Here is a 12580-nt window from a genome sequence, read left to right as displayed (position 1 = left end):
CGAGCAGGAAAAACAATGTGTAAGTGCCCAGAGATGCCAAGCTCCAGGGATGAATTAGTTTGTGCAGCTGGGAGTCAGTGGCAGCCAGCCCGCCGATTTCACATAGGTAGGAAGCAATCATCAATAGGGCAGCATAGACCAAGGGCTGAAGAAACACCCTCTGAAATCAAAAGTTGATCAAGAGAAACCCAAGCCCAAATTAAGAATAAGCTAGTATAGACAAGATGAAGCATGGTGTACACTTCAGTACCTATATTCCAGCCCTAGAGAATGTGTCCATGCATCTATTTGTAGTAATTCGAGTCACCTACAGTTGGACTTGGTAGTGATTCCCAGAGCAACAGAGAAAATAAGATTTGTTTAGAGAGATGGCACCAAGGAGAAAAAGGATCTGCGCTACAGAAAGAGCTACAAGGAGCGGACTCTAGGCAGTTGGGGATCCCAAGCTCATTATTTAAAGAATGAAAGAAAGAATGTTTAAAAGCAATTATGTGGCATAACTAACAGGATGGGAAATTAGTCCCGCTGAAAGTAACAGACAGGGTCTGCATGAGAGAAGGATGATTGTGGAGGAGATCTGAGACGAAGGGAGGAGAGGGCTGAATAGTTTCTAGCAATTTTAAATGTGGAGATAAGGTGGGATAAGCATGGCACGTGCATAGCTAGAGAAGTCATACGAGTGTAACCCAGGGAAGAATAGTCACGAAGTTGAGCACTGGACTGAAAGATGACCACAGATGAATGGGAGAGAATGAGATGAGATGAATGGGAGAGAATAGATGAATGCGTATCTCGAGTTCCCATACTGAGAACATGAGTGCTGGGAATAAGCAACATGCAGTAAGAGAACAGCGAAGAAAACCGGAAAGCTACTTCTTTTCAGATATCAAAATCCTGGGATCCCAACTTCAGAAGAATCAGGTTTAATAGCAGAAAAGCTAAGGGAACAAAAGAGTTTCTAGAAAATGAGTTAAAAAAACATGAAAATACAAACAGCACTCACTATAGGAAACGTAAATTCCAAGTCTGTAGAAAGAGTGCAGTGACACTGAACATGAGTCAGCAAAGGGGGAAAAAAAGTGGGGAGAGCATTCAAAGCGGGGGCTAAAAAGATGAAATGAAATGTGAATGTTCGCAAGTATGGAGAAAACGCACCTTCAGTTAGAAAATGGACTTAAACAGTGTCTGCATATGGAAACCTGGAGGAGAAAAGAAAAGTCGAGATAGTTCAGAGCAAGAAAAAAATGTCTTTATATAGATCGATATAGGAATACAGATCTATCCACATAGAGTGCATTTAGTAAAAGTTTGAAAACTATTTCACCTCTAGTAAAAGATATATAATTATGGCTTTGAATTGTAGGAAAAGAGTTAGTATATATTTTCCAAAAGACAGGGAAAAGAGGAATTATGGAAGGAAATGACACTTATCCATTGACCAGTGGTTCTCCACCTTGCCTGTGTGTTAGAATCATATTTTGAACCATACCAATATCTTGGCTCCAGCCCCAAATATTCTGAATTAATTTTCAGTGGTGGGGGAGGGTGGGTGGGAGAGAGGGCATAGTCTCAGCACCTGTATTTTTAACAAACTTGCTAAGAAGTAGTTTCACGTGTTAGCTGGAAATCATGAGAAGTGTTTGTCTAAAATTTAAAATTAAGGATCAATTAGTAAGAAAAATCTTATTGAGGAGTGCTTATTTATATAAACCTATTTATCATTTGGAATGGCATATCTAAAAGACAAGTGAATCAATAGAGGGCATAATTATGTATAAACAAGAATACAGGTGAAAGTTAAAGCTTTAAAATAGAAAAAAAAAAACAATTAAAACAAAAAAAGGGGGAGATCCCTGGGTGGCACAGAGGTTTGGCGCCTGCCTTTGGCCCAGGACGCGATCCTGGAGACCCGGGATTGAATCCCAAGTCAGGCTCCCGGTGCATTGAGCCTGCTTCTCCCTCTGCCAATGTCTCTGCCTCTCTCTCTCTCTCTCTCTGTATGACTATCATAAAAAAATAATAATAAAAAAATAGAAAAAAAAAGATTTTACAGGGATATATGAGGAAGCAGCAAATCTTGTTAGAGCATGAAGAAATTTAAAATAAAGTGAGGAAATAAGGGAAGAAGGAAGACTGTGCTCTCCTTTCTAGCATCTCTGTCTCCTCGGTATCTAGAGCAGAGCCTGGCATGAAGTTGGAATTCGCTAATGTTTGCTGAATAAAGAATTCTGCATCAGAGTAAACATGAGATAGGAAATCAGGGGCCAAGTGTAATGGAAAATGAAAAACAACCGGGAAGTCAGTGCTGGACTTCAACTACCAACAGGTTGCCAAGCAACTGGACAAATCTATACATCTCCATGGATCATTGTTGAACTAGATGAACTCAAAGCTCATGTAGCTCCTAAAGTTTATGACTATATCCTGGCTGTAAAAAATAAGTAAGCCCTCAAGGAAAAAGGAGAAGTCAAAAACGTTAAAAAGCAAAATGGAACGTGCCAGATCCACTTAATAGAAATCATAGACCGATAAACCAAAGGTGAGGAAATGAAAGCCAAAACGTCAAAAACGGGAGTAAATAAAAGGAGTTGATAGGTGCACTAAAAGGTAAGCTCCCCGAGATCAGAAACTTTGTGTCTCACTTCCCACCATATCCCCCTGTACTCAGAATAATGCCTGGCTCATAATGGGTGCTGATCTGACTGGAAAGACAGGAATGCCACGTTTTTACTCCAAACTGGGCACTGGTCTGGAAAGCACTGTAGAGAAGAGGGTCAAAAGAAACAGATGTCCAGTAAGTGCAAAGTATCCCCAAGTCATTATCCCTTATCTCTGTTATTTTACCAGGGGTCTGCCATCAACTTATTTGGTCGCAACACCTGTGCTAAGTCCAAAAGGACATGGTTCACATGACACACTGGCTTGAAGCTAAGTGTGCTGACACGGAATTAATCCAGATATTGAAAGGACTCTAAGGCAGTATGGTACCTGCCAAGTGACTTTTTTCTCTTCAGCCAAATACATGTGCTTTTCCACAGACGGAGGCCAAGAGGCCTTGATCATGGACCCATATTTGCGTTGCAGGACCATTCCCGAGGAACACCTGCACAGCAGTCAAAACCTTCCCCAGATAGTTCAAGAGGCTCCAATATTTAGCCCCAATCTTTTTTTCACCAAGCAAACCAGGGCCTTAATTTGTAACTCACAGCTTTACGAAGTGTAGTACTTCTAACAAGGAGCATTTACTCCTTAAGTTCAAAGATTATATGGACTTAATTAAGCTTCCCTATCTCCCTTCATCACCCGCAAATCAAGGGCTCAGATGAAACAGTGGGGTACACCAAAGCAGAGGTCCACATGCATTGTTACAGGGGGGCTGGCCAATAAGTTGGACCAAGTTTTGTAGGGGGTGACATGGCATGCCTTTTATCCTAGAGCCAACACACTTGTATCGAACACCTATATTGGGCACTGTACTAGGGCAGGGGGCTAGGAAGATTGATATGTCAAGGTGTCTCCCTAGAGGGCTTCCTAGTCTACCGAGAGGGACAGACTGATCCACAGCTAAGAAGGAAGGGAGAAGAAAGGAAATATGGTTGTTAAACATCTGCTGGAGGCCAGGCTTTATGCTATGTGCATTATCTACTCTCCTTTTTTCCCCTCTCTTTTACGTAAAAGAAAACTGAGGTTCCAAGAAAATATTTACTTGCCCAAATTCTCAAACCTGAGTATAGCATAGTTAGATGGGTGCTCAGATTTGTCCTCCTGGAAAATCCATTCTCTTGCTTCTCTATCATATTCAATTGCAATTCTTAAAAACTTAAAATAACCGCAGAGGATGAAGGCTCTACTAGTAGTAGTTGGAACAAAGGGCTATAGGAGCACAAAGGGCGTAGTGAGACCGAAGGGGGTCAGGGAAGGCATCACCGAGGATGTGACATTTGAGTTGGGCCATGTTAAACAGCTGGAGTCAGTCCTGCTGGATTACTAATGTGTTGATTTTTTGACTACACCTCTTGGGCACTTACCAGAGTCACAAAGTGAAGGAAGCAATAATTCTTCTCTGGCCACCAAAACTGCTGAAATGGAGTCACCTGCTATTTCTACACCCTCTCATTTCACACAGAGTTTCTCTTAAATAAGGTTGCAGTTAGAGGATGTTAGCTCAGGGAGCAGCAGGTGTGTGGATGGAGAGGGGTGTGGGTCACATCTGATAGGAGGGGGGGTATTGTGGTGCCTTGGAGCCCCCCCTCCTTGTTTGCACACTGGGACGAAAGGTACCCAGATTAGATAAATGGAACAAATCACTCCAACAAAGACCTGCAAAAGCATATGGAATAATTTTTGTGTGAGAGTTGTTTCAAAAAGAAAGATCTCAAGCAAGGATTAAATAAAAAAGAGTTTCTGTTTACCTATTGATGATAAATCAACAGGGTTGCATGGCAGCCAAATGGGTCTTTGAATGTGCTGCTTCATTTTTCCCATTAAGTCTAAGGATAGTCACAGAAATGGAAAAAATACGGCATTAAACTTCAATGAAGCAAAATCTGGAAAAATGTGTGTGAGCCACTGAACAAAAGACACTCGGTTGTACATTAATGGAAAGTACCTTAGAGTAAATTATGGAAAGTTTAGTGACCATGTACTCTAAAAATAAGGGAAAATAATGGAATGCCCACGTAAAGCACATAGAGTCACCAAGTGGAGAGGGAAAGGGAAAAAAGTGAAAAGGTCTCTAAAGTACCGTGGGTGCTTCTCCCATCCAAGTACTAACCAGGCCCGAACCTGCTTAGCTTCCGAGATCAGATGACACCGGGCGTGTCAGGGTGGTGTGGCCGTAGACCCGTGATGCTTCTCTATGGGAGACACGGAAGACCTACAGAGGCAATAGGTGAATACCCGCAAGCCAGCGCATGACTGAGCAGGCCCTTGCTCATCTCCCTGCTTCCAACTCTGCACCTTACAAATGATTCCTCCCACTGTGACCAGTGATCTCCCGAAAACGCAGACCTGATCATAGCACTCCTCTGCTTCCATGCCTTCAATTCCTCAGTCTCAAGAAAAAGTCCAAATTCCTTTGTGCGCCTTGTAAGAATGACCATGTGGCCCTTACTGTTGCCCTGCTTCAGCTTTCACACCCTTCCCCAACTCACACCTGATTCTCTGATCCTCCTAACTATCTGACTATCCCTCCAACTCAACCTCTGAAACATGGAACATGCTGTTTCCCACTCCCAGCTTCTCTTTTCTCCTGATGAGTTCTAATTCCTCAATCCTTTAACATTTGTTGAGCCCAACAATGGGCTAGACCGTGAATAGAAAACGATGATGGAGATGGAGGTGGTCCTGGTTCTCTTGGTTTTCAGTCCAGTATGGTTATTATCATTTCCTTCATGACGTGAAGGCTCCAAGGCTTGACTGAATGCCTCTTCTATCCCAGTGCACTGTGACTGTATAACTGAATTATCCATTTTAATTAACTAATAGTCAATCTTCATTTGTTTAATGAATAATTATTGAATCAATAAAGTCATAAAAAAACCTAGAAAATTGCCATTATCAATGGTACAGTTTTCCTAACAGCATTTGCCTTTGTTTGGTTCAATATTTATTGGGCCTCGACTACCAAGGCCCCATGCTAGGCACTGGGCATCTAAAGATAAATAAGACCGTCTCTGACCTTAAGGAGTGTGCAGTCCAGCAAGAGAAACAAATATGTGAATTTTAATATGATTTTAAAGCACATAAATGCCTAACTTATTATAGTATCAGAAGATGCTTCACGTGTTTCGCCTGAACCTATCTTTCTATCCTCATAAGAATTCCAAGGTAGAAGACAATTCTCATTTTTACCCCTCTCTTATTGTGAGAAAACTGAGATTAAGCTATTTGCCCAAGGTCGTGATTAAACCCAGCCAATTTTGTTAGCCAGCCCACGATTTTAACATCATAATAGAGCAAAGCAGGTACTAGAGTAGGATTGTGTGCATAAGGTGCCGTCTTGAGACAGAGACAAGAACTGAACCCAGAATTAAAACTGAGGAAAAGTTTACTGAAGAAGTTGAGCCCTTTCCGGTGCTAAACACAGAGTCAACCAATGACCACATCAGTTGGGTGAAAGAACAGACCCACTTACCCCAAATTAGACAGATGAGAAGAAAGATATCGGGATGGCAGTCAGATGACTCACACAAGCATGCCGTGCTTTTTATCAGATACTAAAATTATTTTTTAACATTTGTGGGAAAAAGTTCTGCCGCCCTGATCCCCCAAAGCCACCCTCCCATCCTGACCATCTGGCTGCAATGCCAGCTCTGTGAGACCCAAGCTTCCAAACAGGCAAGAGTCAGCTTCTATTCTCTCAGTCCTGTTCCACTGACCTAATTCTCTATGCCTTTGCCAAAAACATGCTGCTATCATAAACAATAGGTTATAGCACTGGGTGTTATGCTATATGTTGGCAAATTGAATTTAAATTAAAAAATGTAAAAAATAATGTTTTTAAAGCATAAAAAAATGAACAACAGGTTTGTTATAATTCTTGACATCAGCTAGGCTGAGAGCTCCTGCTCTGTTCTTCTTCAGGAGTATCTCAGCTATTCATGGCCTTGTGTTCATCTGTTTATATTTTTTAAATCCATTTGTCCAGTTGTGTTAAAAACTCTACTGAAATTTTGAATGAAATTGCATTGAGTCTGGAGATTGGAAGAGAATTGATATTTCTGTGATACTGAGTCTTTCTACAAAAAGATGAGGTGTCTTTTACCTAGGTCTTGGTAATATCTTCCAATGGATTGTCCTAATTTTCTCTCTAAAGGTTCTGCACATCTCTTATTAGATTTATTCATAGAACCTTACTTTTGTTGCCAGTGCAAATAGCATCTTTTAAATATATACCTGTTCTAGTAGTTTACTAAGATTTTTTCTTAATATGAAAGTATTGGGAGTCAATTATTGCTTTTATTCTTCATCTACTGAGAGGACTATTATGACTTTCCTCTTTAATCTGCTAATGCAATGATTTTCTAATTTTATAACCAGAAAACCAGATTAGCAATGATTAATGTTTCATTGGATTTCATTTGCCTATTATTTCTGTTAGAATTTTTGCATCCATATTAGTGAGGGAGCTTGTCTTATAATTGCTCTTTTCATACCGTTATTGTCTGGTTTTGATAATAAGATTTAACAGCCTCATAAAATAAGTGGGGGAGTGTCCTCTCTTTTCCTATTTGCTGAAAAAGTGTGGAATTATCTGTTATTTAAATGTTTGAAAGTATTTGGAAGAATTTGCTGGTAAAATCATCTAAACCTACCATTTTCTTTTAACAAAAAAAAGAGAGAAAATCTAAAGAGTCTTATTTTATGGCAATAATACTTTTAAGATTTCTTTCTTCTCTTGTTTTGTTTAGATATGATGAAATGCATAAAAAAACTATCTTTTAATTTATTGAAATAAATTACATATATTCTGTTATTTTTTTAGGTTCTTCTGCATCTGAAGTTATATTTCTTTCTCTTTCTTAAAATTCCTAGTATAGATTTTTTTTGTTGCCTTTTTAATCAATATTACCATACACTGAGCAATTTTGTCACTTCACAAAAATCCAACTTTGTTGATTCTCTTTGTTTTCTATCTCATTAACTTCATTCATTTCTGCTTTTACCTTTGCTATTCCTTTCTTTTTATGTTCCTTGGCTTTATTCTATTGCTATTTTTAATATAATTATTAAGTTAAAATGTTAGCTTATTAATCTTCACTCATTCTTCTCTAATATAAATATTTAAATTCTGCTTTACCTGCATTCCACAAATTTGATATGTAGTACTTTCATTCTCATTCAATTTTAAGTGTTTTTGAATTCCATTATGATATTTGATCCATGAGTTACTTAGTCTGTAGAATTTTTCAAATGTACTTTAAATTTTTCAAGTTTAGCTTAGTAATCTTTTTGTAATATATTTCTAATGTAATTGCATTATCACTGAATATAGTGTCCATATCAATTTTGTAAATTTGATGAGACTTCAGTCTCATAACTGATTCAGGTTTCATAAATGTTCAATGGATTCTACAAAGAATGTTTTTCTCCAGTTGTTCGGTGCAAGAGTCAAAATATTGTGTGTTGATTATAGCAGGCAAATGTTGTATGTCCTAACCTATGGATTTTTCTGCTTGATTTATCAGTTGCTGAGCTATTTTAATATTGAGTATAGTAATAATGGATTTTTCATTTTATCCCTATGGTTATTTTTACTTTTTACTCTGTATGTTTTGAAGTTATATAATTACATGCATGCAAGTTTGAATTGTTATTTGTTCAAGAGAATTCAACCTTTTGTCAATACATAGTAATTTTTTAAATTTCTAGAAGTGATTCTTAAAGACTTATTTATCTGATATTATCAAAACCTCATCAATTTATGTTTCATTACTATTTTCTGGTGTATTTTCTTCTAACCTTTCAAATTTTTATATTATAGGTAAGACTTTATAAATAAATAACATAGAGTTAGATCTTTTTAAATCCAGCCAAATAACCTTCTAACTAAGCAGTTTGGTTCACTAATATTAATTAAGATTATTGATATATCGTATTTCTTTTTACCATCTTATTTTTGCCTTTTTATTTGCCATACTAAATACCATAAACACCATATTTGACAGTAAACAGTTTGTTTCTCTGAAAATGTCTTTATCTACTGTCCATTCTTAAAAGACAGTTTTATGGCTCTATAGTTCCAGGTTTACATTTATTTTCTCTCGGGGCTTAAAGTAATATGACACTATATTCTCTTTTTCATTTTTGCCTTCAATCTAACTGTTATTTATTTGTTGCTAATCTGTCTTTTCTGACTATTCATTAGATTTGGTTTTCTTCATATATTCTGCAGCTTTACTACAATGTAACCAGGTACATATGTCTCTGCTTCGAATTTAGTGATCCCTAAATCTTAGGATTTGTGTCTTTTATCAGTTTGGGGAAATTTTTCACTATTATCTCTTAGAATATTATCTATTTTTCATTCTTTCTAGCCTCTCCTCTGTAACTCTGATTACATGTTGGAACCTTCCCATTTTACATTCCATGATTCTTGATTCCTCCCTCACGGTTACCATATCTTTTACACTGGTGTGTCTGGTCACTTCTGTAGGTTTATATCGCAGCTCAGTACTTTTCTTGAGTTGTATGTCATCTCTTTCTTAAACCAAGTAAGTTGGGGCACGTGGCTGGCTCGGTTAGTGGAGCATGTGACTCTTGATCTCAGAGTTGTCAGTTGGAGCCCATGTTGAGTGTAGAGATTAGTTAAAAATTAAATATTAAAAAAAAACAACCTAAGTTTATCCCCATTATGTTTCTAGGTCTATAATTTCTTTTTCAAATGTAACTTAGTCATCATTGAGAGTTTCTGAACCTTACTCATACTTGCAATACTCTTATATTTTTTTAAACTTATAAACGGTTATTTTCCATTCTATATTTGATCAGTTGAATATCATACATCTTAATGTTTAATTCAACTACTGGGTATTTCTGCTGAGTGTCAGCCGTTTTTTACAAAGATTTTATTTATACGAGAGAGCTAGAGTGCACATACATGCTGGGGGAGGGGCAGAAAGAGAGGGGAAGGGGCAGAGGGGGAGAGGCAGAGGGAGAAGGAGAAGCAGACTCCCTACTGAGCAGGGAGTCCAGAGCAGGGCTGGATCCTAGGAGCCTGAGAACAAACCTGAGCTGAAGTCAGACACTTAACTGACTGAGCCACCCAGGTGTCCTTTCAGTCTTATTTCTTGCTCTCATATCTACGTTGTGACATTTAACTATTGAGTCACTATCTGATATAGTTTTCCTGAAGGAATTCTAAGAGGCATAAAGGTGAGTGTTCTTTCATCCAGAGAGACTTTTTACTTGCTTCTGCTAGCCACCTTTAAACCTACTTTTTGCTAATAATTTGGGGTTTCCTTCCAGTTAGAATTGAAGTCAAAATAGGTAAGTTTCCCATGTAAATTAGGACTTACCTCTAGTTCACTAAAGGTTTTGTCCTTTCTCATAGGTAGGTCTTGGCGTCACACAGGTCCTTGATCTGACTCTCTCCACTATATGGACGCTACCGTTTTTTTACCTTGTTCCCCATGAGGCCATTAAGACCTAATCTCTGGATCACCAGAAATCCATGGTGCCCAGAGAGCAGTCATAGACTTTTCTCCCAGGATTTATGCTTTCACTTTATGTTTGACTGCTAGGGATTTCCTTATTCTATTGCCAACTCAGCCATGCATTGAAAAGTTTTCCATTTTATATAATATCTTGGATTATTTTGTAGTGTAAAGCTTTTCAGAATATCAAGTTTATAATACTGCCAAAAACGGGGGAAATCTAATTTATTATTTTTAAATTTTGCCTAAATTAGAATAGTTCCTTTTTAGATGACCAAGTTACTTTCTATTAAAAATTCTTTATATTACAAACAATGTTTCTGTAAAAATAGGAAATTATAAATCAAATTCACAGAAAGAGAATATTGCTGAAGATTTCATCACTTCCCAAAGATATTCAAGTGTTACTGGAGTAAACCATGTGAAAGAGTACTTCTATAGGTCAAAATCAACAACTTTATAAGGCTCAGATAACTATTTCCTTTTAGTTTTTTTTCCAATAACTGTTTTACATAGTTAAAATAATTTATATATAATTTTGAATTTTTTTCTTTGTAGAAACATTTCCCCATTAAACTTCTTACAAATAAATTGCTTACATAGAATATATTCACATGAAATTTAGCATAATTGTTTTAATCATTTCCTTGTTTTGGAGCATTTAAATTGTTTCCAGGTTTTTTTTCAATTATACTATGGTAAACATCTTTGTGCAGAGAGCAAATTTCTTAATTTTATATTTTCTCTTAGACTGGGTAAATAAAAATGGAATCAAAAGATTAAAGTTTTTCAAGATCTTATTTATCTATCAGAAAATTATACTCACTTGCAGATTTAAAGTATCAGAAAAGAAGTATTTGAAGCATCTTCCAATTTCCTAATTTGATATTTCAACACCTTATTAGGAAAGTCATGTGATGATTTAGATCTAACCTACAACTCACATGTTGTAATGTGTTCTTATTTTTTTACTATCTGTTCTTGGTTGTTTTTTTTTTTTAAGATTTTATTTATTTATTCATAAGAGACACAGAAAGAGAGGCAGAGACACAGGCAGAGAGAGAAGCAGGCTCCATGCAGACAGCCCCATGTGGAACTCAATCCTGGGACTCCAGGATCACGACCTGAGCCAAAGGCAGGTGCTCTACCGCTGAGCTCCCCAGGGTCCCTGTTCTTAGTTTAAATAGCTTCCAGATACTCACCACATTTTATGTAATGACTGAGAATCTCATCTAACTTCCCTTACGACTTATTTAAAAGTTCTATAAGAGTCAAATGACCTAATTATATCAAAAATTAATTCTTCAAAGAGGTATGCCAATTTTTACCAAAAGCCTAAAATTTAGTTCAAATTGTTCAGATTTCATTTCATTTCCATTTGTGAAAAAAAGAAAAGTTTTGTTCCTCTCTCCCAAATTCCCATCTAACAAAAATGGCAATAACTCTTACATTTTTCTCTCGCTAGACTGTTTCAATAATAATAACAAAAGACTGAGTGCCGCCTCATCGATGCCAAGAACTATAGATCGATGCCAAGAACTATACTTAACTACACTTAAAGTATCTCCCATTCCCATAATAAACTTGCAAGGTATCATCATGTCCATTTTATAACTGAGGAAAATTGAGTCTCAGAGAGGTTAAAGGGTCATAGGAAAATAAAGGGTGTGATCAAAGTTGAGGTGGATTTAACTAAAGTTAAGCCTTAATCTATAGAAATACACACAACCAGGCAGAACTATGGCTCAGAAAAGGTGGGAATGGGGCGGGGGGGATTGCTTTGTAAAGCATACCAGGTGTCTTGGGGCAACTACAGGACTTAGAGACACAGTGGATCATCACTATGTCATGGAAAAAGTTTAAAGTCTGAAGTAAAGAAACTTCACTACCAACACTGTGAAAAATATTACCAACAAATAAACAAAAAAAGCCAAGAAAGTGAATGTGTAGCCCAAAGATGATTTTTCCCTGTGGCTCCACTTTAATCAGCTAATAACACCCAAGAGCAGCATGGCTAGGCTATTTCTTTCATTCAATGCCATATTCAGGAGATGCTGTTTCACAGTTTTAATAGCCCTGTCAACATTCATCAGGAAATCAACGCAGCCCTCCAGAATCCTGCCATAAAAACACAGTGGCTTTTTAAATTAGAGCTGTGCAAGCTTCAGCACACCCCAACTCTGTGTTGAATTGATGTGTCTCACTCTCACCTTAAGCTCACCAAGATTCAGATGAATCCAAAGGAAGCAGAAAAGGGTCAATGTGGGCCCAGTTGAATAGAGCCCAGGATTCAAAGTCAATAGGCTTTTAACTCTTGATGCCATAGCCTTTTTAAAAAAATGAATAAATTATGGTAGGAAAACTTCTCACTGTGAAAGTTGCTAGGGATCCTACATGCTGGACACAATTCTGTGAAACGTAGA

Source organism: Canis lupus, chromosome 29 (assembly GCF_011100685.1).
Source record: "Canis lupus familiaris isolate Mischka breed German Shepherd chromosome 29, alternate assembly UU_Cfam_GSD_1.0, whole genome shotgun sequence".
Lineage (NCBI taxonomy): Eukaryota > Metazoa > Chordata > Mammalia > Carnivora > Canidae > Canis > Canis lupus.
The sequence above is the reverse complement of the archived record's forward strand: the minus strand, read 5'-3'. Positions refer to the sequence as shown.